General features: G+C 37.2%; 1 protein-coding gene across 2 annotated transcripts in view; it reads right to left on the bottom strand.

The window, feature by feature from the left end:
* The window catches only part of qtc (GRIP domain-containing protein quick-to-court), a 175,066-nt gene that overhangs the window by 118,706 nt on the left and 32,140 nt on the right, over positions 1–24,220 (bottom strand). Inside the window, exon 1 of one of the 2 annotated variants that reach the window (XM_083115623.1) lies at positions 2,539–2,642. The exons of the other annotated variant lie outside the window; for it this stretch is intronic. The gene's annotated coding sequence lies outside the window, so the exon portion shown is untranslated. Of the gene's footprint in view, positions 1–2,538; positions 2,643–24,220 lie in introns of those variants that run through there. 2 annotated transcript variants of the gene reach the window in all.

Genomic DNA, 24,220 nt, shown 5'->3' with positions numbered 1-24,220 from the left:
TGTTATTATTTCTATTATTCAAATTTTTGGCGACGCCCATGGGAACAATTATGAATGAACCCCTCCCCCGAAATTTTTTCCTGCCTACGGCCATGGTACATAACTATGTAGAAAAGAGACTGAAATATGTAAGTATATTTAAAAAATAAAATATTAATATTGTTATCACAGGGGATGTTTTTTTATGAATGTCAAAATAATTAAAAATCCGTTCTTTAGTTAGAATTGGCAGTCCAATGGTAATAACAAGATTTTAATAACAGAATTTAAAACAAGCAACAAGCAAAGTTCTCAATATATCTATCATTTAATTTATTTTTTATTACGACCTTGCCTACTATATTTTGACAGAGAAGCCATGGCCCGTGTGAGCTTACAGCTTCGCCCCTGTAAGTACGAGATCATATTCGAGCTTCGAACCGAGATAAAGAAGTGAACTGACTCAGTTAAAATCAAGACGAGACTCATTGTCTGAAATTCTCGGTCACTTTCGAGACTTTGGTAAACTTTATTGCATGATATTTGAAAGCTAAATTGACTTATTTAGACCAAGCGGTTTTGGTTTGAGTTGGTGTTTTAAGTTCACTTTATGCACAGTAAGGCTAATCGGGACTGGACCTACAGTTTAAAGTGGGATCCGAACCACTTGTGCCTCCACCGGGTACCGAACCCGGGACCCCTTGATTACAAGGCAATGACGCTACCAGTGCGCCATGGGGGAGGCCCTAGACCAAGCGGATATGTACAGTGGGATCCATGAGTATTACCGTGCAAATTGTCCATGACTATTTTCATTAATTTTTCTCTTACATCCTATGTGTTTTTAAGCGATGGATTTTTATGTATGCTGGTGAAGAAGTTGTCAACAGCTTGTTTCAAGTTTTCTTTTTATTCTTGAAGCTCTTAGTGGATCAAATAAAGTGCACGAACATGCTGATGGACAATTTGCACGGTAATACTCATAGATCCAACTGTATCTCATTATGTATAAACAGGTTACACGTGATGTATCTTAATTACTAAGTTAATCCATTATTGGGCCGACCGCACGGAGCGCTAGAACAGCGCAGGTCCTGGCTTCGAATCCCTACTTGAGCATTGTGCTCTTTGTTAAGTGTCCCTTCAACAATTTCGCCACTCATTTCATCTTGGCGATTAGCCGAAAGTGGCAGAGAAGTGAAGCAAATTAAACCAAATCATATCAATTGATCCATTAGTTACAACTGTGAGTCTGCGCGGCGTTGTTCCAAATATTCAGGACAAAAATACGTTTTAGAGGCTTCGTAGCGTCGAAATGAGGAGTTGAACAGGATAGAAAAAATCGTACGATGTCTTAAGTTATTTAACGAAATTACAAAATCAAAGGACACGGTAGATATCTTACAAAGCATATGTAAACGGTAAAGACTATGTCAATATGTATATATTATTTGCCGGTTTGCTATTTTCTATTTTTGTACTTTTCCATTATTTCTACTATCTTGATTCTTCTCATATAGTGTGTGAGATTTAATATTATTATTTAGTTCTGCTATTTTCTATTTTTGCCTTGTCGCATTATTTATATTTTATTATCATTCCATCCATTGTTCATACCTTTCAGAACTCTAATGTTATCAAATTTCGATGTTTTGTTTTTATTTCAGCGTATTTTTATTATAAGGTTTTCTATTTTTCACTCCTATATATTGTGTAAAATTTAATGTAACATGTAGGACGCTATAAATAAGCATTTGCGTGTAGTGTCACGTCTTTAAAATAAAATTAAATTATCTTTACACGCTAGGTCTGTGCAGTGATATATTGCACTGATGAGATTGGACAAACACAATGATACATTCATGTCTCAACCAGGATGTGAAACTGGGACCTCGAACTTCGTAGCATCTGACGCTGGCCACGGAGACAAGCAAAATAAATTACCTACCTTTTGTCTCAGAAAATGAAAGTCTAAGTGTGTACTTGAAATTTAACTGGGTTATATTTTCGACTTCGAACAGAATATTATATTTTTAAAGAATGTATGTTGTCACTCAGGTTGAGAAATAAGCAGGTTAAAAAACCTTACGAAGGTTGCGTTGCTATTTAAATGATTGCGCAAGGAAGCTAATTATAGAATCTAGGTTTTGGGAAACAATGCCGGTGTGACGTATTTTCAACCAGTTTACGAAAACTGTGGATGAAACGAGTACATGCTTTAACACAATGCGAACTCGAAAAAGCTGGTTTGTTATCAACGTGAGTTGGTTGAACATTATGACCTGATAACTGCTGTAAGCTTAACGTTCTGGAAATACAAAGATCTAGTATTCGTGTGGTAATACTGCCATGTTTCGATTCAGATTTTACAGGTAATTTAACATATTTTGAGGGTCTATTTTGCAACGCGATCAACAGTCCCATATGGGAAACATGAATAGAATCGAACCGGTCCTAAATCCAACTACCACAGCTCGAAATTCACATTGCTTCGTCGTTGCGGGCTGAATCAGCTGCGAGACATCACGAACGTAGAAAGTGAAAAAGACGTGTACTTACGTTGCGTTGTGCCGTGCCGTGGTGCGTTGATAATTTCACTTGTAGGTCGCTTGCCAGGTCTCTTCCGTAACACTACAGCCTCTCAGCACGACTGGCCTACGTAGCAGGAAAAACAAGCGAGCGCGTCCCCGCGCCTTACGTCACAGGCCGTTGCCATGGCGACGGCAACGCGTCACGGTCGCCCGGAGACGAGATGCGACCGCTGCGAGTTTGTCGTCGTTTCCTACACCGATAACGCGTCTTGCTATAATGACGCTTCGCAGAGAGTAAGCAGTACAGCGTGATGCACAAGTATTGCTCGGTAAATTGTCCGGGTTCGAATCCCGGCCTGGGAATGGGTGTTCATTGTGAGTGTCCCTTCATCAATTTTATCATATCATCAATTATCCTCACCTTCGCGATTAGCCGAGAGTGACAGAAAAGAGAAGTATAGTATTAGGTGGGATTTTGATACAGTAATGACTTGTTTAGGCCTCAAATCAATGGGTAAAGGCGACTGGAGAGTAGTGCTGATCAGGTCACCTCCAAAATGGCCGAGATCGAGAATGTGTGGGGCACTACCCCCCCCCCCCCCATCCCCTAAATGTGCATATCACGGTGCTACATGCACGGAGAACTTTATCGTTACCTTGACTGTAACAACGTCATATCAAAATATATGCACATTTATTATACTCCTAAATATGAGGTTTCCTAGGGGATTTGGACTGGTCGATTGCGAGATCACCCGCCTTTACCCCTCCCCACCGTGACATTGTCACTGCTTATTTGGAGTAAATATTGAAAAGGATAGTTTATAGATAGTTATGCATGGATTGTCATAAATAATTATATTCCTATTTTCAAATTCTCGTAAAAATGCAGTAATTTTGGTACATTATTATTTTTTATTTATTGATACGTCTACAATTTGCGATGCACTTGCCCATTCTAGCCATCCAGGATGCAAATTGGAATTCATTACAAGCACACTTGCACGTAAAGCATCACACAGCTGCCGTTTATTACTCGATTAATATCGATATCTCTATCGAACCTGAGGAAAAGTAGCTATTGCCATACTTATCGGCCCATTCAGAAGCTGAAGAATCAAATTCAGGTTTATTGCAGGATATCCTTTAATACACATCAGAAAGATATTTGAACTTTCCTACTCAGAATTAAACAACAAATCGTGTCCAATTAGTAACGTGAAAGCTGCACGGTTTCAGACATTATCAAGGTTTTTGAAAACTTTCGTTTCCCTTTGGTCCACTACATACGAAACGTAAAATATTGTACACGAAAGGTGCAAATAGTAATAGAGAGATACCTCAATGAAATATGTTTTAAAATGTAAGTACGAATATATTAAAGCTTATTTGTTGATTGAATTAAGAACACACGTTTGGTTAAACTTGTTGATAGTCATAAATATCTTGTTAGCCCTTACTAAATTCGGTAATTTTGACTATTTTTTTATAGCAAATAAAGAATACCAGAAGTATCTTTAATTGCTCTCAAATTCGGCATAGTGACTAATTTTGACCTCGTAATCATGAATCTGCAGTTAAAATTTGGCTGTCACGTCTAGAAATTGCAAAATAAGTCGAAAAAGTGGGTCCGTGAACGGAGTAAACACCATTGATTTATGAAGAAAACAAACTATTTTTTGCAATGATTAGCGTTTCAAAACTATGTTTACGATCACCCTTAATGTTTACTATGCTTGCCTAAGCTAACCTAACCTAACCTTACGTGAATGGTTCGTGGGGTAAACATATTTTTCAACTTTACGCAAGACGCCTTTTTCTCACATGCGAGAAACATGGTTTCCATGTTATTGCATAGCGGTAATTGACAAGCTTATTTCCCAATTTCTAGACGTGACCGCCAATTTTTAACTGCAGATTCGTGATTACGAGGCCAAAATTAGTGAGTATGCCGAATTTCAAAGTAATCGGAGATACTTCCGGTATTCTTAATATATACCAATTTTTTGCTAACTCTAAACAAATTACTAAGAAATTGGGATCTGGTGAACCATCATTTGTCGCCTATTTGAACAAATGTTTGGTTGCCGGAAACTTCTTTTCTTTTGTTATATCAAGCAAGAATTTTTATCTGTGTAATAATATTTGTCATACTCGGTATTGTAGTTAAAAAGTAATTATTATGAAATAATTTCTCATCATTCCCTGACCTGTAGTCATTATTTGCAGAATCAGGAGGAATTATTTGTGAAGTGGTGAAGAACATTACTTCCAGAAAGTCAAGTCATGAAATTACGTGGAACAATCGTACGCTACAAATAACAGTAAACAATATTGAACACATGGAGTTGTATTTTCCAAGTTACAAATATGTTTTAACATTTTGTACTATTAATTTACGATCATGACATGAAGTTTGAAGTTATTAAACTGTGCTAAGAAATAAATATAGATGTGCGTGTTAATAGCAACGAAATAGAAAGTATGGGGTGACGGAAATGCTGACATCAACCGTCTTTTGGTGATTGCCTTACTATTTCTGCTACGGGTTGTCATCGTCCAATGACAACTTGCAGCTTACGTTGGCAAACCAGGTGGTTAAATCTCGTGAATAACGAGTCTCCTTGTGGCCGATAGTTAGTCACAACTTTTCCGATTCAGCCAATTTAGGGACTTCTATATTTATTTATTTATTTATTTAAAAGTGTTTTTAAACTGCCGAGAACAGCTTTTCAGCCTTAATACAGCAGTATTACATGTTACAAGGTTACATATTACAAGATATCTAAAACCACAATATTGGACAAGAAAACATTTCAAAATATTTAGCAAACATAACCTAAAACTACAAGAATTTTAAAAATGCATTAAAGAATATACAATTGTTACATTTCAACTATAGAACTATAAAATATTTCTTAAATAGTTATCCTTATATATGAAGTTGAAATTGTTTTAACAACATTATCAATATCTATCTCACGGTATTCGAATTATAACTGTTTATGAGATACAGAACATACTTGTTATTTTTGTAGTTCTTATCAAAACATAATAATTCGCTATTTCCTCTCAAATTGTATGATTTCACCTTAAGCCATATCATACGAAGGAGTTTTCGTACCATATAATTTCCCTCCAAGATTCCTTCCATATAAGATATAATTCGCTTTTCAGCTCTGACATCAAGTCTGTCTATTTCTAGGTGATTCAGCAGGTTATCATACTCATAATAGTATTTGAATAGCTTGAATGTTTATTATATAAATGTGATAAATCTGTTTTGTATTTTTTCTATTGATTGTTTCATCTTAGCACTACATGCGTAATACCAAATCGGAATACTGTATTCCACTGAGCCAATTGCTCATCAACTAGGAAAGGAAGATAAGCTATACTTGTTTACGTGTTGCCTCTGAGATCTATAAGATAATTAAATCAAGATAAAGGAATGACTCGTGCAGCTTTTGTCTTTATCATTTTGCATATCAGCTACGCTCCTTACGAATTTCAACATCAGAGGCTGTTTTGCAAAGTGATTCATGCGAAAGAGACAAGATCAACATCGACACCGCGGGTACCCAACCAACAGGACCTCCCCGATGGCATAATAGTAGACGTCGTCCTTTGTAATCAAGGAAACCAGGGTCCTATACCCTTTGGAGTGGATCGGATCCATTTTAAACTGTAAGTCCAGTCCCGATTAGCCTATATGTGCATGAAGTGAACTTAAAGAAACGGGTTTCCCCAGAGAGGATCAAGGAAGGTCACTTCCTTCGCTTTGGAATTTTGTGCTAATTTTCTCTTGTAACCTTTCCCAATTTTAGTTTTTCTGCCTTTCCTTTCATTACTATTTCTCAGGCATGCACGTCGGGGGGGGGGGGGGGGGTAAACCTGTCCGTTTATCGCTCCCCCTCTCCCCACCCCTTGGAGATTTGCATCGATCATTTCAATTCATAAAAAAGTAAAACATTTGTTGTAAAGTTCAGTTACACTCTGTAAAAAAAAAATAACATCACTTCATTATTTTTGGTCGTCAGCATTTCGCTCGTGAATTATCAGTTGTTTTATTGATTTAATTCGACTTGTCGATTTGTTTTCCTAACAATTATATAAAACACTATATCTGTACAATATATTTTTATTATTTAAGTCATAGTTACGTACATAATGCACTTGACAGAACTAATATCAAAATTATTGCAAATGTAGCTTGTGGAACGTTTTCGCACAAAGACAATTTTTACAAGTAAAAAGATTGAACAAAGGTTTTAAATGCATCATGATATGTTAATTTGAAATGATAGTAAGTAAATACATTGACTAGTACTTAGTGTGGCCACCTCTGGCCTTCCTAAGTGCTTCCAACCTTCGAGGCATGCTATGAATGAGATTTTGACAATATTCGACCTCAATTTCATTCCAAACATGTACAATTGCTGCCATAAGTTCCTCTTTTGACCTGTACGTCTGATTACCAAGTTTTTTGCACATCATAGCCCACAGGTTTTCTATAGGATTCATGTCTGGAGAGTTGGGTGACCACCAAAGTCTTTCAATATTCATATCATGAAACCAGTTATTCACCACCTGAACATGGTGACAGGTTTCATTATCGTCTTGAAAAATAAAGTAGTCCAAATTCTGTCCAGAAAAATGATCTCCTGCAGTTTGTAGAACTTTCCGATTCAGGATTTCCAGATATTGATCAGCCTTAACGGTCCATGTGCAAAATGCATCCTACCAATCCCTTTTGCAGAGAAACATGCCCAAATCATAACACTGCCACAAAACTTCTGAGTTTCTAAAATACAAGATTTTGCAAGTTCTTCTCCCTTCCGCATCCACAGTTTAACTGAGCTGTCATTCCCCAGCAATTTAAATCGTTTTTCTTCAGAAAATATCACAATTTCCCAATCTGCATCATTCCATGCGCCATAACGTGTGACAAACTCATGTCTAGCTTTTGCATGTGCGTCAGTATGTCTGGGTTTTTTACGTGGGACGTGTTTAGAAACACCCTGTTTCTTTAGTCGGGATACTACAGTAGCATGAGTAAGATTAACTCCCACCTTATTTTGAAGTTTATGTGCAATTTGGCGTGAACTCATTCATCTGTTCTTCAGTGCCATGTCCTTTATCATACCATCCAGTCAAGGTGATGTCTTTTTCTTTCTGCCACAGTGACTTCTCAGTGATGATTTTCCATGTTCTTGTTACTTTTGCAGGCAGCGGCTAACTGTGGATTGATGCATTTGAAGTTGTCGACCAATTTTTCTCTGAGAATGGACCATCCATATTTAAAGGAAGAACCATTCCTTGCTTACGTGGTGAAATGTCACACTTTCTGCCCATTTCTTTCGAGAAAACACGCTCAAATACACTACACAGCACCAGAACACTTCACAAATATGATAACGTATACAAACTGACAATAATGAACATGTAGTTGCAACATAAAACACGTCACAAGTTGCACTACTAACAATCGTTTTACAGATTCCTGACAATTGATTACAAAGCCTTGCAGCAGTAACTGATTGCAACACCCTCTAGCGGACACTCCAAACACTAAATCAACATAAGAATAACACCACACTACGCAGTGAATCCAGACCAATACTTCAATCAATTGATTTCAAGTTGTGCAAGAAAGATGCATGCATGCGAAACTCAAAATTGTCAACATCCGTAATAAGAATACAGTGATGCTATTTTTTTTTTACAGAGTGTAGTTGGTATTCCAAAAGGAAAAGGTATTTGAGATCGGAAAAATTGAGTGTAAAATACAGAAACCAGTTTACGATTCCATATTCTACCATTTGAAAGTAATAAATGGTGCGACGGTTTTCAAAATTCCAAAGATGAAATTTTATATTGAGAAGTCAGGCAATATAAGCTTTTGGGTTAAAATTTATATTGAGAAGTCAGGCAATATAAGCTTTTGGGTTAAAATTTCTACCTAACTTTCTTAAAGCGTATTGTTGGACGAAGCGTGTAAAAGTTAATGATAAAGTAAAATGGCTATATATTTCAGTAACTGTACGAAATGTAAATAGTAATAATAATAGAAAAATTTTGTGTTGGATATTCACTCATCTGGTAAATCGAGGAGGAAAGGATACAACAAAAAGAAAAAAATTGGAATAAATTTTGTTTATCAGTTTTTAATAGTTATTACTCGTAATAATAATCACCACCATGATAAAAGATACCTAATTATTGACGACATCAATATAAATGGGTTCCACACTGCTACAAAGCGAAGGGCTGAAAATCACAGCATGGAGGTTCCGTGGAAAAACCTGCCCCTGGGCTAGAGCAATGAATGAACCATGATAATTATTTATTATTGTCATTTTTCTATTATTCAAATGTTATTAATTGCCAGACCCTCTTACAAATACTTCTGGCAACGACTATTATATCAGTATCTGTTTCACCTTGCTTACTTCTTCTCTTGTTATTTCCTTCATTGCATTTTCTCTCCCTGGTTTTTCATGTTTCCTTTATTCTCTTTCCTTCTCGTATTCTCTCTTTCACTAATTTTCGAGCACCCGTAAATACAATGTCACTGTTTTAAATATATATTCGTATATCTCACTTCAGAACGCTTTATTTTTATTTGACCCCCCTCCTCTCCTGATGATGCTGAACGCCATCTTGTTTTGATCAGTGAAAGTTACACATTTGAAGCTTGACACGTTCTTTGGTCAAAAGAACATGATTTAACTACCAGAGCAAATAATAAATTTACATGAAAGACTCGAAAGCATACACGTGAATGGGTGCAGGGTATGGGATAATATCTCTCTTCCTTGTTCAAACCAAATACAAATCAAAGTTAAGTTTGCACTAAGAAAAAGAAAGTCTATTTTACTTCTTTTCAAACTAAATACTTATATGCCTAACATATAATCCATGTCACTCAAAGAAATTAAAAATTAAACTTCTTATAATTCAACTTCATCACTCGATTCAAAAAACCCAGCCCGAACTTCCAAGTCAAGACAAAAGACACTCGTAATTGCCATGGTAACAGCCCTTACAAGATAAGCATATACAGGTTAGTCACTATCCTGACATTATCAGTGATAGGTAAATTACAGAAATTAAGATTAAAGAACAATAAACATTTGTACAAGAGAAAAGATAATTAATAACAATAAATATTAGTGCAATGGGAAAGGACGTGTCAAGCTGTAAAGTTGCTGTGTGTAGCGTAAATACAATTTTTACTCTCTTTTAATGGACGTGATAATTTTAGGTTTTATGGTGCACCATAATGTTTAATTAAATTCATTTGGCACTCCAGCTTTCGTCTTCAATAACGTTGCACTTTTATTGTTTTAGTATCGCCAGTTCAGTGCCCGCGCCAGGAGGGATTTGACCGTATTGTGACTTCCATTGGCGTAAAAAGGGTTTCCGTTTCAAAAAGAGGAAATTGAACTCTCAATAATAATTTATTCTGTCCATCAGTGTTTTCTGCATTGATCAGATCTCAGCGGCGTGCTTATAATTTCCGTGAAGGGGTGGGAATCGCTTTTTCCTTTTAGGGGTCAGCCCTATATCCAGCAGTGTCATTCCCCTAAAAGTTGCAATGGTCGACTTCCTCTGGTGAATGGCGTCGTTCATTAGCTGTAGTAGGTACTCGTCGTACTCCATCTGAACAACGCTAGGAATGCTTGGGTTAGTTCGAGAAGCTGGACAAGGCTTTCACTTAGCTCATTTTGTTGCTCACGTACGCTACATGAGAAATAGTCAGTCGACCTTGTGTTTGTTCCTTCCCTTCATCAAGTTTCTCACATTATCACTCATCTCTGTTCACTGCCACCCCTCTTTCAATCGTACTTTAACCTTCCTCAATCTGAGTTGCACTCGTGGATACGAAAGCGCTCTTCCACAAATAAGACGAGTTGCCCAGCCGTGAATTTGAACAAGAATCAGACACACTCATAGGTTAAGAAAGGAAAGAGATGGAAAGAATGACAGAAATGAAGAAAGGAATGTAAAGAGACACAGAGGGAGAAAGAAAAAAAGAGATTCAGAAACAGAGGAAAGAAGAAACTGAGGATAGAGAAAAAGAAGAAAGAAAAGTGAAGAGCAGAGGAACAGAAAGAAATAGTGAAACAGAGAAAGGGCATAAGAAATGTACAGAGGAACAGAGGAAGAAAAAGTAAAGTGAAAGACAAAGAGAGTGAGAAAGATTGAAGGGCTGAGGAACAAAGAAAAGTGAGACAGAAGAGAAAGAGAGGAACAAAAAGTGAAATGCAAAAAGAAACAGTGAAACAGAAAGGTAGAAGAAAGTGATGGGGAGCAGATGAAGAAAGAAAAGTGAAAGAAGAGGATAGAGAAAGAAAGCGATAGAGGAACAGAATACAACAACAAGAGAAGGTGAAAGACAGAAAGAGATACTGAAATAGAAAAAGGAAAGAAGAAAGAGGCAGAGAGAAAAACTGAAGGTAAGAAAGATGTAGGGACACAGAGCAAGAAAGAGAAAATGTATAGCGAAAAGGCAGGAAGAAGAAAAGTAGGAATTAATGAAAATGGAGATAGAAATGTGGAAAGAATGAGGAAGAAGATAAATCTTTAATTGCCATGATCATCCCACCGGAGTTCACCAGAAATACACGTTTTTCGTTTACTTTTGATCCCACAGAAAGAGCAATAAAGCTCAAGCGACACCACTGAAAACTATTGAGTATAAATGCAGCAAGTACGTCAAAACTTGTCATTCCCTGATAACTTTGTGGTTAGCGTTAACGCCTTGTATTGAAGAGTTCACTTGTTCGTTTCCGAGCGGGTTACGTGTCGGTGATTCAAATTCCACTTTAATCTCTTTCGCGTATCTGTTTCATGGCCTTAAAGGAACAATTTCCCGAACTCTTTCTTTGCCGGCTTCTGGGGAAAATATTTTTTCTCATCCATAAAGGGCTTTCCAAGGCTAGGCATTCCTCTTACATCTTCTATAGTAGATATAAAAATGGATGTATGTGTGTACATATGTATGTATGTTTGTTCCGGCATAACTCTCGAACGCCTGGAGCAATTCCAACCAAACTTGGTACACGTATCACTTGCAATATGGAAATAAATACAGTGGGGGGTAAGACACCCCTGTCACCCCTAGGGGTGGGGTGGGAAGGGGACGACATGTAATAATAATCGAAAATGACCGTAATTAGTGTGGAATCCATAGTTTTCGTCGAGGTCACTAAGATGAATAGTGACACTACGAATGCCGTTCAACTCCAAGTTCATCATCTATCGGCAAGGGGGGGGGGGGGTGAGAGGGGTGAAAAATAAAATGTAAAAAACGACCTAGATTAGTGTCGAATCCATAGTTTTCGGAGTTGCTAAGTAAATTGGTGACATTCACGATGACATTAAACTTGAATACTGTACTTATACTTTTAAACACCTGTAAATAAAATTAGTTACATTTTACACAATAGCTAGAATTAATTATTTTCCTGTCTAATGGAAGATTAGGATAAATAAATACCCGAGCAACGACGGGTAATCAGTTAGTTCTGAATACAATGAAAAGATACACGTTTCTGGAATTTCTTGCTTCCTAGAGTATATTAGTTTCTGATTTATTCAAATTGTGTGGCCCATTGTAACAATATATCATTCCATGTAAAATATTCTTTGCTAAAATAGTTTTTTTGCAAGTCTTACAAGTTCAGACGTCTACCGACAGATGACTCTGACCAAGGGGGTGGAGCGAAAGGTAATTACTGGACACTTCGCAGGCATGAAAGGAAACTACATCGTGCTCTTTGAGAAAATTATTTCATGTATGAAATTATTCGGATAATTCACTATTCCTGTCACCGTGGGAAATCTATACTGTACAATTCCCCATTCATTTTAAAATCACATTAGTCATTAAATTTGAATGTATGCGAGGCGCAACATATTGTATTGGTTTGAGTTGGTGGTTTGAGTAAGGCTAATCGGGACTGGACCTACAGTTTAAAGTGGAATCCGAACCACTATGTGCCTCCATCGGGTATCGAACCCGGGACCCCTTGTTTACAAGCCAATGACGCTACCACTGCGCCATGGGGGAGGCTCATATTGCATTTGTGTAATTGTATTTTCCAAAGGATAAATACAATAATGTAGAGACGCTCGTAATTGAATCTTACAGAAATGTATCAAAATGAAAGGCCATTATGCTCAAATAAGCTAATCGGGACTGGCTCTATAATTCAAAGTGGCATCCAAACCACTGTGCAATGTGCCATCACACCCAAGATCGAACCCGGAATTCCTTGATTACAAGGGGACGTCGTAATTAAAATGGCGAATGAGAAGGATTAAAACAAGTTGAGAAGTGAATCTGGTTAGAGGAACAGACACAAAATAAGGAAAATAAAATATTAAAATATAAAAAGCTTGCGTGCGACTCAGTGGAACATAGCGGCCTCTTCCCTGCACTAGGAGGCACGAGCGACCTGCCACGGCTCGTGTGTCCTTTATCTTGGAGTTCATCGCCAGCCAATGCAGCCAAAACCTCCGCCGAGGGCAATTAGCGATGTGTGGAAGATGAACATCTTGTAGCGACATCCTAGGTCGTATTCTACGGTTCAGGTGCAGTGAAGGACTTTGATCCAACTGGGTACTTTGTACCGCGTCGGATTAAGTTATTGCGCTTATTTATAGCGCTAGGTTAACCATGACGAAGGAAGCTGGAGGATAAAGGATGGAAGTGCGTCCCGGGTTCGAATCCTGACCTGTGAATGGGTATTCTTTGTTAGTGTCCTTCATCAGTTGCATAGGAGGCGCGGTGGTCTAGTTGTCGGCCCCCGTGGCGGAGTGGTTAGCTCAGGGGTCCCAGGTTCGAATCCCGATTAGGACATGGGTGTTTGTCAGGGGATAGTATCTCATAGGGGTATTCCTTAAAAAAAAAAAAAAAAAGAGTCCCGGAGTGGGCGATCTAAGGTCAATTTTTTCCGGCCTTGTCCCGCATAAAGCGGCTTTGGTGCTCACCCAGCCTCAATGGGTACCTGGGTGCAACCCTGGGGCGTAAAGGCGGCCGGAGCGTGGTGCTTATTACATCACCTCCAAAAATTGCCGAGATCGAGAATGTGTGGAGCCATGCCCCCCACATCCCCTAAATGTTCCTTCATTGCGCGGTGCTATATGCACGCGGAACTTTACCTTACCGTGAATTCATCATACCATCACTCATCCTCATCTTCGCGATTAGAAAAAGATGCAGAAAAGCGAAGTAAAATAAACCACATCATTGAATCAAGCAAAGGATGAAGAATTCGAGAATAAATTTATCTCTCGTGTTTATCAGAGGCGTACCTGTAAATCCCAACAACGCAATGTAGTTCGGAAATCTCATTACTCCTAGCCAATTTACATTATCTCCTGCAGTTTTACACCCCCTTTATTTCGGAAAGTGTTCTTTACTAATTGAGGTGCTCAGAATAATAACGGCAGATCCCAACCGACCTCGAATTTTGAGGTACAAGTATGACGGTATACTGCTGCCCCCTGCCTTTCATATGCTGAAGTATCAAAAGAATTGGGATATGCCAAAACTCTCATAATCCACCTTTAAAATTCGTCCGTAAGGAAAATGAAAATATTATCAGTGAAAAAATGACATATCCCAACTGTGTGCGCTGTTGTTTATGTCCGCTACGAGTTCGGTGGCGTTGTAGACAATATGGCAAAGGTGTAGATTACATACACTGTGTCAGAAGGCATTCCTTAACTTATTTGGTATTACCGTACGACATTTCCTTCTTTTTCAGAGATTCTGGTATAACAACACAGTCAGGACTGTGCGAGGTAAGTGGTTTATGTGTTTTAAACATTACGTTACCTAGCGATGTTATGTTTTACATTGCTTTTTACATGCAATTCGACGTACGTTTTACTGATTTTAACCGATTTCAGAGCAAGATAAGATCTTCCGCGTCCTTTTTTTAAACTGCGATTTAGAGATGTGCCGAAGCCGATTACAGATGCATGAAAATCGGCCGAAATTGACACATCGGCATCGGAATCGGCAAAAATCCGATATTTAAACCGGTACAGATAATACTAGAGTTTTTACCTTCTAATAAGTTTTATATTCTAGTTTTGTAAGATTTATTGAAAATTTGGTTATGATTCGTCATTATTGTAGAGTTTTTGTAATAACATTATTGCAAACTCATTCAGAGGATCAACCTAACTATAAATCGGAAATAAAACAGTACATTGCTGAACCAGGATCTGCTGTTGTATTGGAAATTCAACAACGAATATTCAAACCTGAAGCAAGTGCTGAGAAAATACTTGGGCATACCTGCTGCATCAGTATTCAGTGATTGAGTGTTCAGTGTTGCTGAACAGATTTACGATAAGAGAAGAAGTAGGTTACTTCCTGAAGTGCTTCCAAAACTATTGTTTCTGAAGTTGAATCTGGCAGAACAGGAATTCATTTTGCATTTCAAAGAACTGCTTGTGTACTAATGTTTAATCTCTTGAGAATCAATGTTCTTCTTAAAGTAGGGATGTGCCGAAGCCGATTACAGATGTATGAAAATCGGCCGAAATTGACACATCGGCATCGGTATCGGAATCGGCAAAAATCCGATATTTAAACCGGTACAGATTATACTAGAGTTTTACCTTCTAATAAGTTTTATATTCTAGTTTTATAAGATTTATTGAAAATTTGGTTATGATTCGTCATTATTGTAGAGTTTTTGTAATAACATTATTGCAAACTCATTCAGAGGATCAACCTAACTATAAATCGGAAATAAAACAGTACATTGCTGAACCAGGATCTGCTGTTGTATTGGAAATTCAACAACGAATATTCAAACCTGAAGCAAGTGCTGAGAAAATACTTGGGCATACCTGCTGCATCAGTATTCAGTGATTGAGTGTTCAGTGTTGCTGAACAGATTTGAGATAAGAGAAGAAGTAATTAGGTTACTTCCTGAAGTGCTTCCAAATCTCGTGTTTCTGAAGTTGAATCTGGCAGAACAGGAATTCATTTTGCATTTCAAAGAACTGCTTGTGTACTAATGTTTAATCTCTTGAGAATCCATGTTCTTCTTAAAGGTTCACATAACATTTTGTAGATGCAAATGTACATTCGCATCTCTTGAGAATATATGTGTATATACATATGATATGCAATAGAAATGTACATAGCAAATTTATTTTTGTCATGCTGAAAATAACATCCCATTTCTGTTTAATAATCTTATGTATCGGAATCGGTTAAATATCAGCATCGGTTCCAAAAATTATCGGTGAGTACATCGGCATCGGTAAATTTTCAGCTTCGTCACATCCCTACTGCGATTACATCACTGAATATTAGAGAAGTGCTGTAACTTTCCTGATTCAACTTGCATGTTCCAACGTTTGTCTGGCGATATGAAGGACACATTATTTTTAGAGTTCTATGGCCTTCGTGACTGTAATAAGCAGAATGCCTATTTGTTTAATTTAATCGAGAAAAAATGAACCTCGAAAGGCATACAAAATGGACAGAATAATCAGAGACGAAAGTAGGCACAAGTTTACCTATAAGTATCATGCTACGGTGAAGTGAAATTCCAGCTTCCTCCGAATTAAGAAAATCCTGCGTACAGTAGGGACTGAGGTGCATGGTGTTCGGTAGGGTTGCTTCTTGTATATAAGTTTTACCCCATTTTTACACTTGTGTATATTTTTTCCTAGTAACCAGCACAAAATCTATGAAACTATTAACCACAGTGGTTCAAGAATTTGTAGATACATTTGAAAAACCATATTTAAAAGAACCTAAAAAAAATACGTTATAATTTTAAGTCTCCTGAGTTTGGAAATGAAACAGATAATGTCATTTTTCTCAAAATGAACTTTGGTTAGGATCTGCCGTTATTATTTTGAGCGCCTCAATTAATCTAATATACTTAATAATTTAGGCGATTTCACTTCCCTCTGTCATTTCTTCTCCTGTTCTTACTTTAACTCGTTCCTTCATGTATTTGCTTACCGTTAAGTTTACATTGAAGATATTTTTTTTATCCCGTGCGCGTAACTAGAGACCTAACTTCGAGGGGTAGAATCGAACTTCGCGAAATCTTAACATTTAATCGTTACTTTGATTCTCAGTTCCCAGGAGGTGAATAAAGGTACAATTAAATGTATATTTTAACAAGACTGTAATTTTTTGGTGGGAGGAAAATACCTACCTTCCCTGTCAAGTTACGCCTATGTTTTTACCTAACATACAACTGTGATCTCCTCAAATGTGAGTCCATGAATCCTGAGAAAATGTAATTCAAAGTTTGTTTTTAAGGCCACTTTATGCACATGTAGACTAATCGAGACTGGACCTGAGGTTTAAAGTATGATCCGAGGCACTCTGTGCCTCCACCAGGCTCGAACCCAGTGATGATAAGGCAACACCGTTACCACTCGCAATACGAGAGACCCATCTTTTCACATTATGTTACTTATATAACAGTGCTCGAAAAATCTTCTTCAGAGCCAGGCGCCAGGGGGGAGAATCAATGGCTAATGAAAATGCAAATACATCATGTACATGTATACATTTTGTGAGCTTTAAATTGCAATTTAAAAGGTACAAACTTTCCTTTGTGTTGAGAGGCTATGCACTGACGTATTAATCGTAGTTTGTTGAAGAAATAAATTGCAATTTAAAAGGTGCAAACTTCCCTTTGTGTTGAGAGGCTATCCACTGATGTATTAATTGTAGTTTGTTGAAGAAATAAATTGCAATTTAAAAGGTACATACTTTCCTTTGTGTCGAGAGGCTATCCACTGACGTATTAATTGTAGTTTGTTGAAGAAATAAATTGCAATTTAAAAGGTACAAACTTTCCTTTGTGTCCAGAGGCTATCCACTGACGTAATAATTGTAGTTTGTTGAAGAACTAAATTTCAATTCAAAAGGTACATACTTTCCTTTGTGTTGAGAGGCTACCCACTGACGTATTAATTGTAGTTTGTTGAAGAAATAAATTGCAATTTAAAAGGTACAAACTTTCCTTTGTGTTGAGAGGCTATCCACTGACGTATTAATTGTAGTTTGTTGAAGAAATAAATTGCAATTTAAAAGGTACAAACTTTCCTTTGGGTTGAGAGGCTATCCAATTACGTATTAATTGTAGTTTGTTGAAGAAATAAATTGCAATTTAAAAGGTACAAACTTTCGTTTGTGTTGAGAGGCTATCCACTGACGTATTAATTGTAGTTTGTTGAAGAAATAAATTGCAATTTAAAAGGTACAAACTTCCCTTTGTATCGAGAGGCTATCCACTGACGTATAAATTGTAGTTTGTTGAAGAAATAAATTGCAATTTAAAAGGTACAAACTTTCCTTTGTGTTGAGAGGCTATCCACTGACGTATTAATTGTAGTTTGTTGAAGAAATAAATTGCAATTTAAAAGGTACAAACTTTCCTTTGTGTCCAGAGGCTATCCACTGACGTAATAATTGTAGTTTGTTGAAGAACTAAATTTCAATTCAAAAGGTACATACTTTCCTTTGTGTTGAGAGGCTACCCACTGACGTATTAATTGTAGTTTGTTGAAGAAATAAATTGCAATTTAAAAGGTACAAACTTTCCTTTGTGTTGAGAGGCTATCCACTGACGTATTAATTGTAGTTTGTTGAAGAAATAAATTGCAATTTAAAAGGTACAAACTTTCCTTTGGGTTGAGAGGCTATCCAATTACGTATTAATTGTAGTTTGTTGAAGAAATAAATTGCAATTTAAAAGGTACAAACTTTCGTTTGTGTTGAGAGGCTATCCACTGACGTATTAATTGTAGTTTGTTGAAGAAATAAATTGCAATTTAAAAGGTACAAACTTCCCTTTGTATCGAGAGGCTATCCACTGACGTATAAATTGTAGTTTGTTGAAGAAATAAATTGCAATTTAAAAGGTACAAACTTTCCTTTGTGTTGAGAGGCTATCCACTGACGTATTAATTGTAGTTTGTTGAAGAAATAAATTGCAATTTAAAAGTTACAAACTTTCCTTTGTATTGAGAGGCTATCCACTGACGTATTAATTGTATTACTTACGTGAAATTTAGAAGATTTCACACTTCCGCGTTGCACAATTTAATAGTTTAATCCTATTAATTTCGAAGATCCACTGTCTTCATTCACAGAAGACAGTGGATCTTCGAAATTAATAGGATTGAACTATTAAATTGTGCAACGCAGAAGTGTGAAATCTAAATTTCACGTAAGTAATTTTAAACCGCGTTTACCGCAACCATCATGTATTAATTGTAGTTTGTTGAAGAAATAAATTGCAATTTAAAAGGTACAAACTTTCCTTTGTGTTGAGAGGCTACACACTGACGTACTAATTGTAGTTTGTTGAAGAAATAAATTGTAATTTAAAAGATACATACTTTCCTTTGTGCTGAGAGGCTACCCACTGACGTATTAATTGTAGTTTGTTGAAGAAATATTCCCAATTTATCATTTTTTGTTGGGCACACAGAGTCACTCTGGTATATTCACAGCACTTAGTCGATAGCACGTAGAGGATTTATCTGTCGATGCATCCAACATTAAACTTGCAAACTTTTGTTCTTGCAGTTCACTGATTAATTATTTTCTAAGCACTCGAGTAAAAAGCGGGAAAGGGACGACGACAAAAGAATAAGAAATTGTTAGTGATCCTATGGTATGTGCACAACGTTGATAAAATAAAAATTCTAACTTACACTGTACTGAAATATGAATCTTCAGAATTTTATACATGCAAAATAAGAAACGGCATTCCAACAAAACAGCACAGTCGGCTGTGGCGACTGGGATTTTTCGACACATAAATATGACGTCACACGATTTTTAATGTAGTGGATGATTGATTACTTCGTTTTTCTTCCACTCTTGGCTAACCGCGAAGATGAGGATGAGTGCTGCTATGATGAAGACACCCAGAATACCCATTCTCACGCCGAGATTCTAACCCGGGAAATATAGTTGTATATCCTCTTTCAGAACACAAGGTTCTGATTTTAAACCCCACCCCACCCCACCCCTAGTAAATTTCCCGCAGGCGGTAACATTCATCTTACTTTCTCAGTGTCGGAACATAAATACAATAATAATGCCTTCGGTCATGCTGGCTGAGTTCAAAAGACTTGTATGACCATCAGCCAGCCTTAAGTTTCATAAACGCTTCGTTCGTGAAACGTATACATACTTGAAGTATATAGGAAACCGGAAGTTGTTTCTTCCTTGCTCCATGGTTCATGCGTGAAGGTGGTACACGAACAACTTAATTCGCGAATATTTCTTCCTTCCGGGATCCTTTAACAGCGCGTGGTTACGCTCTGCCTCTGTTGAAACTTTTCTTGAGTAAAATGTTTCTTTCTCCAGAACGCCATTTCACCAAACGTACACACATTGTTAAGTCTACAGAAATTTCCCTTTTGTGGGGGGAAACCGAAACTTAAAGGGAAATCAGTCGTACTATTTGGAGATCATGCTTATTCAAGGGCCGCAGAAGGGGGCCGAGGGTGACACCCCCACCCCCACCTCGAGATATCTGAAAAGACTTCATATAATTCAAATTTTGAATTTGTAGCGTGAAGACGTGGATGAGGGGTGCGTGAAAGACAGCAGATTAAGGGCCTATGCAAATTAACCTAGTGCTGGGGATGCCTTATGTAAATTATCTTAAGTAGGGAAAAGCATCACCCCACTTTTCCCCATTTTAAGCACCGCTGCCCCCCCCCCCCCGTTAGCCATGGGTATTCTTAGTACTTCATGCTTTTCATCATCACTATTCTACATCGTCGCGTTTAAGTGACAAAAAAACGACGCTAGAAAAAATCAAGGTAAACTTCCCCGTGCATATAGCACCATGCCATGAAGTGGGGATGTGAGGAAAGGGCTCCACACATTTGGAGGTGATGTGATCTGCACCACGCTCCGGTACCCCTCAGGGTTGTGTCCAGGTACCCACTGATCAAAAATCAGATCTAATTCAATTGTCACTCGTCCTCATTGTCACGTTTAGCCTAAAGGGCCAGAAGAATGATGCAAAATAAGAAATACCATAATAATAATACAAGCACTCGCGGCCATGTCTGAGACTGATGCTCGTGTAATGAAGTGATGCCTTATGGGATGCAGTCACTCTCGGTAACCTTGTCCGTGAAATGGCTCGTGACGTAGGACAGTGGGGCAAAGTATCGTTTCACCCGTGAAGGGGCACCTCGTGCTATCTGTCGATGTCCATGCACTTCTTCCGGCGTTCGTGAAGCGGACACGGCAAATGAGACGCTAAAAGTCACTCTCCGGAACAGACACAATTTATTCTATTCTGCGGGGAAAGTTCCTGCTGTTACAGCACAATCACCAGTGTTGCGTTTCCTTTTATTTGTGTTATCACTGGGCTACCTCACAGTCTCCTTCGAAAGTCATTCTCTCTCTCTCTCTCTCTTGCTTTCTCTGTATTCTCTTTGTCCCTCTCGCTATTTCAAATTCTGTCCTTCTATGAATTTTCCCTGCCTTCCGAGTCGGTTTTTCTTTATCTTTCTCCTTCTGTTTTTCTTTGTATTTATCTTTTATTTCTCCCTCTCTCTCTCGCTCTCTGTTTTCTTTTCTGTCTTTCCTTTGGTTTTGCCTTCTTTCCCCTGTTTATCCTTTCTTCATACTTCTTTCACTCTGTTTTCCTTTCTCTGTTTTCTCTTTGGTTTTGCTTCTTTCTCTGTCTGTTTTTGCTTTGTTTATACTTCCTTCCCTCTGTTTTCTGTTTTTTTGTTTATACTTCTTTCTCTCCGTGTTTTCTTGCTATTTTTCGTTTGTATATAATTCTTTCCCTCTGTTTTCTTTTATCTGTTTTCCTTTACTTTAGCTTCTTTTTCCGTTTTCTTTTCTCCGCTTTTCCTTCGTTTATTTTCTTCCTCTGTTTTCTTTTCTCTGTTTTTCCGTTCGTTATGCTTCTTTCTCTCTCTGTTTTTCCTTTGTTTATACATCTTTCCATCTGTTTTCTTTTCTCTGTTTCTCCTTTGGTTTTGCTTGTTTTTCTACCTCTCTCTCTCTCTCTCTCTCTCTCTCTCTCTCTCTCTCTCTCTGTTTTTCTTTGTTTATACCTCTTTCTCTCTGTTTTCTTTTCTGTTTTTCCTTTGGTTTTGCTTCTTTCTCTGGTTTTCCTTTGCTTATAACTGTTTCTCTCTCTCTGTTTTCTTTGCTGTTTTCCTTCGTTTATACTTCTTTCGATCTCTGTTTTCTTTTCTCTGTTTATTCATCTTTCCCTCTGTTTTCCTTTGGTTTTGCTTCTCTCTCTCTCTCTCTCTGTTTTCCTTTGGTTTTGCTTCTTTCTCTCTGTGTTTTCCTTTCTTTATACTTCCTTCTATCTGTTTTCTCTGTTCTTCGTTTGGTTTTGCTTCTCTTTCTCTGTTTTTCCTTTGTTTATTCTGTTTATCCTTTCGTTTTGCTTCTTTCTATCTCTGTTTTCCTTTGTTTATACTTCCTTCCCTCTGTTTTAATTTGTTTTCCTTTGTTTATACTGCTTTCACTGTTTTTCCTTTGGCTTGGCTTCTTTCTCTCTCTGTTCTACATTTGTTTATACCTCTTCTCTCTCTGTTTTCTTTTCTCTGTTTTTCCTTGTGTTTTGCTTCCCTCTCTCTCCTGTTCTTTCTTCCCTCTCTCTCTCTCTCTCTCTCTCTCTCTCTCTCTCTCTCTCTCTCTCTCTCTCTCTCTGTGTATCTTTGTCTTTTTTATTTCTCTCTCTGTTTTTCATATTTTGCGTTTCTATCCCGTCTTCTCTCTGTATCACTGTCTCCGCCATTTTCCTATTTTTCTCTCTCTACCTCCTTTGGTCTTCTTACTTTCCTTTCTCTCGTTTATCTACCTCCGCCCCCCTCTCCCTGGGGCTTATTTGAGTCAATCTTGCCAAGAACAGGACTACATTAACGTATCCAAGGGAACTGTAGGGATCAGGGACAGACGCGATTTGGAGCCCTCTTATGCATACTGTTCACAATAGGTTACAGATAAGACAATGAAGATAATAACTTCTGTTTCCTGTAGAGCCGTGGCTAAGGGAAAGCAGGATAAGACGTCCAGTGAAATTAACATTATTGTCGCCTTGGGGGAAAAAAAAGATTTAGTATAATAAAAAAATTCCGTTTCTGTAAGTCATATGAAGCTTACAAGAACTTACTACTTACAAACAATTATTATAAATAATTTGTTAATGAAAATTGAAGGGGTTTGGAATTGTAAAAAATGGATGTCACAAGTTTCTTTCTAGGTAGAGCCGAGATAAACTACAAAATATTTTGCAATTACAGTTTATAACCTTTGTTTTAAGAGTTTTTCAAAGACTTATTTTATGTAATTCATAATATATTATATTAGTATCTCCTTATATATATATATATATATATATATATATATATATATATTGTACATGATGGTAAAGATCTGAAATACTGAGTGTAAAGATAAATAAGTAGTTAGATATTTTATTCCACTCTCTTCAATTAACATGTATTATTATAACTCTGTTTGTTAACTGTTGTATACACATATAATTTAGCGTTGACATGTTTTATGTTTATTTACATTTCTGCACAATAATATTTCTTATCAAACTGTAACTTTACAAACTCAAAGCAAGAAATGTAGAAAGAACACTGTAATTGGGCATTCGCCTGTTGTGGTTAATAATAAATAAATAGTAAAATAAATAGTAACCGGATGTCATTTTAAGGGGAGTTTGCATTTACTACTTTGGTTTTCACTTGTTGTCATGGTGTCGGGAAGGGGGGGCTCGAACGGGTCGGTGGACCCCCCTGGAAATTGACATTGTTCATTTAAAGATACAAGAAAGTCGAAAGTTTGTTACTGTTATTGTTAAGAACAGAAATAAAGTTCATTTAGTTAGTATTCGAACAGAATAATCAAAGCAAAAATGCATCGGATCGAAAACATTGAGTGAAAAATACACGAACAAGGTTATATTCTACTATTTCATTCAAAGAACAAATGGTTCTACTCTTACATTTGTAGGTGAGAGGTCTCACAACAAACTTTATGAAAAAGAAAAATCCCCTCTAACATTTAAAGCCTTTTCTTGAACGAAACGTGCAAAAGTTAATATCAAAATGCATTTCAGCATAAAATGCAAAAGAAATAATTGAAAATAATTGTGCTGGTATCTCGTTTGGTAGATCGAGTCTCCCTATTTACATAATAATAATAATTAATTCGAATAAAATTTATTTGTGTTTATAATATTTAATATTGTATATTAACATTTATAACCGTGCGTTTTCTCTACTATTCAACTGTTACAGGAGAAGGTCTAAATATGGGCGAAGGTTTAAATATGGGTTTTGGAGTTATCATCGCTCCCGGTGCTGCAGCCTGGCAAGGACAAAGGTTGCGGCTCCAATTCGCAAGAGAAAGTGGTGGTTAGTTTCGGCCTTGGACGCTGTTATAGAATTGCGACCTCCGAAAACTTTTGCAGGTATGTTTTAACTCAGCGTTTTCTGAATTCTCATCTGCTTTGTATAGGTTATGATATTAGCGGTACATAAAACAAATGTGGGCTTTTATAATGCCATGATTTGCCACAGAGAGCGAAAATAAATTGAAGAAGAAAAATAGCGTGATGGTCTAAATATGGGATATGACATGAGGTCTAATGTTGAGATCACATTTTCAACAAATATTTGGATGTTTT

Source organism: Lepisma saccharinum, chromosome 30 (genome assembly GCF_977018435.1).
Source record: "Lepisma saccharinum chromosome 30, izLepSacc3.1, whole genome shotgun sequence".
Classification (NCBI taxonomy): Eukaryota; Metazoa; Arthropoda; class Insecta; order Zygentoma; family Lepismatidae; genus Lepisma; species Lepisma saccharinum.
Note: the sequence above shows the minus strand (reverse complement) of the source record. Positions and strands in the feature narration are given on the sequence as shown.